Raw genomic sequence first — 3,170 nt, 5'->3', positions numbered from 1 at the left:
GATACCACCCAGGAGATTTTTTCCTAAGAGAGCTGTAAAGATTCTTTGAGGTCGTTTGCATTTCAAAAGAAATTCACTTAAAACATGAATCTTTTGTCTAACCTTATGTCATCCTCCTTTATGTTCTCTTGGGAGCAATTTGTCTATTCTTTCAGAAACTTTTGTTAGTTTCCATGTTAACTAAATTTCCAAGTCACTGTAGGACATTACTTTGGTTTTGCCCTGAGCAATAAATTTATATTTGAATTTGTTACACCAAAGAACCTGGAAAGCTTTCAGAAATTTAATTATTCATGCCACTTGGGACAGGTTCTATTATATTTTGTTTTCAAGGTTCAACATGCTAACTAAACCCTAACAAAAAGAAACAATTTTAGAGGAGTCTCATGAGCTGATGGCCAGTTAAAGCTGCCCTTAGTAGACAAAGTCTAAAGCAGTGACTGAGTTGGAATGCAAGTGACATTAATCGACCTTAAATGTCTAATAGCAAAATGGAAAGATATGACTTTCCCCTTATAATGAAACATTTTTGTGTTAGAAGTTTATGGCCACTTCCTTTAGATTCAGCCACCACACATGCTGAAGGGAGGAGCTAGCCACCCTGTCTCCTGATCTCTTGCCTTTTTAAAGAAGGCATACTAATTAATTTATTGCCAAGCGACAGCCCTTCTGTCTTCCAAAAAAAAAAAAAAAAGCTTAAAAAAAAACAGAAAAAGGTCAAACAAGTGGTCACTTCACTAATATTTCAATGCCTTCACTTATGTTACTTATCTATTCCAAAACATGTCTTTCTTCCCCCTTCCCTCCAATTAAGTCACCCATTCAACAGACAGACACAGATTTTGGAGATAAAAGTTAACACATGAAATACTCCAAAAATGATGATACCAAGATTCATTTTATGATAGCAAACAGCAAATTTCGCTCTTCTCCTCAATTATTTCATGGCTTCTTAAAATACAATCCAAAACAACTGACTTCTACATTCTCCAAATCTTGAACCCTTAGTTACTGCTCTCATTGTGGAGTTCAAAATCTAACTCTTCCTCCTTTCTCTCAGTACAGTTTAGTCTACAGATTCCCAACTCAAGCATCCACTGTAAGCACATCACTTTCCTGAAGAGCGGATCTCGATTGAGGTTAACAGAGTACAGTTAGTTTCCTGCTGCAGCTGAGATGATCATTTTTTTTTTTTTTGACTCCTGTCCATCAACTATGCAGGCTCTACATTTCACCGCCTCACTTTTGACACAGTTTAGTTCAGTGCCAGACCTGTTTCTGAATGGGAACTAAGTTCAGAACAGTAAACCCTAGACACTTAGGGTCTTCTCACCTGCTGTTCATGATTGCCCAGTGTCTTCTTCAATTTGATGCCTCTTTAACAGTTTTTAAGATGACCATTCAATCTACGATGGGATATTAGCACAAATTGTAAATTCTAAAGTTTAACTGGACAGGAAGATACTAAATCAACCCACAATGCCACATTCAGAGGTCATGCTAAGAACACATAATAGCTCAGTAAATCCAGGATGGTTTGCGTGTTCCTTCCATGTACGTTTGACTTCCTGTGCATAAGTTTGAAGGCATGTACATGATATAAGGAGAATCTGAATTATTAGCACTGAAGAAAATGTTATATTAATGCTAATACCACATTGTGATACTTCCAGTACTTCAATTAAGGCTGCTGTCATCATACAACACACTGTAGATACTTTTGGTTTTCAAAACTATACATGATTCCTTTATTGTGTCATTTATTTTGGCTTTAACATAATCAGAAAATGTCTAAATACTGCTTTGACTGTAGATATAGGATACCAACAGATTCATTAAAATTAGAGACTCATATTTACACATTAGAATTTTATTATTACAGGTAGATTCTCAATTTTTCTGTCTAGGTTTACATGTTTTTAAAGATTTATTTATTTATTTGAAAGGCAGAGAGAGAATCTCCCATCCTTTGGTTCACTCCCCCAAATGGCCATCTTGGCAAGGTGAAGCCAAGAGCTTCTTCTAGGTCTCCCTTGTGGAAAGAACTTGAGCCATCTCCTGTTGCTTTTCAAAGGCCATTAACAGGAAGCTGGATCAGAAGTGGAACAGCTTGTATAGGAACTGGCCCCAGTATGGGGATTTTCCAACTATACCACAATGCCAGCCCTAGCTTTCCAGTATTTTCAAGCAAAAGAAAAAGGCTTACAAAATTTGTAATTCTCAAGACAGCCACAAAATTAAAAAAAAAAAAAAAACTATAGGATTCTACTGCTTGAGATTCTGAGAACAGTCAAATTTACAGCACAGAAAACAGAATGGTGGCTGCCCAGGGATAAACAGAGGGGAGAAGGAAACTTACTAGTTAGTGGGTACAGAGGTTTTTAGGATTTATTTATTTATTTGAAAGACATAGGTAGAGGCACAGGAGAGACAAAGACAGAGACAGACACAGAGAGATCTTCCATCTGCGGGTTCACTAAAGGCCGCAATGACCAGGGCTGGGCTAGACTGAAGCCAGGAGTCTCGTCTTCATCTGGTACAGGGGCCCAAGTAGTTGGGCTAGCTTCTGCTGCTTTCTCAAGCACATTAGCAGGAAGCTGGATTGGAAGTGGAGCCACCAGGACATGAAGCACTGTTCATATGGGATACTGGCATTGCAGGCAGCAGCTTAATCCTCTGTGGCACAACGCTGGCCCCAGTGGGTATAAAATTTTGATTTGGGAACATGAAAAACATTCTGGAGGTGGAAGGGAATGTTGGTTGCACAGCAATGTGAGTGCATTTGATACTAACGAATTGCATAGTTAAAATTGTAAAAATGTAAATTTTGTTATATAAGTATTAAAAAATTCTGTCATTTGTTAAGTCCCTTTTACCACATTTAATATAGAACAATGCTGAAGTGCTTAAAAGTGTACAGAATCCATACAACTCATGTCTCACTAGTCAAGAAATAAGCATATTACTTAATCAATATTCAAGTATTTCTACATATTGCTTTACAGTTGCAAGCTTACTCTGAGTCTGTATCCCATTTCTCATTCATTCAGTGTTGATAAATAAACCTTTCCTATGTCACTAAACCTATAAGCACAATTTTATATGGTTTGTGATATTACAAAGTGTGGACATGCCACATTTAATATTCCCAAATGGTTGGACATTTTGGT

The sequence above is a fragment of the Lepus europaeus genome, chromosome 2 (assembly GCF_033115175.1).
Source record: "Lepus europaeus isolate LE1 chromosome 2, mLepTim1.pri, whole genome shotgun sequence".
Classification (NCBI taxonomy): Eukaryota; Metazoa; Chordata; class Mammalia; order Lagomorpha; family Leporidae; genus Lepus; species Lepus europaeus.
This window is presented reverse-complemented; position numbering follows the sequence as displayed.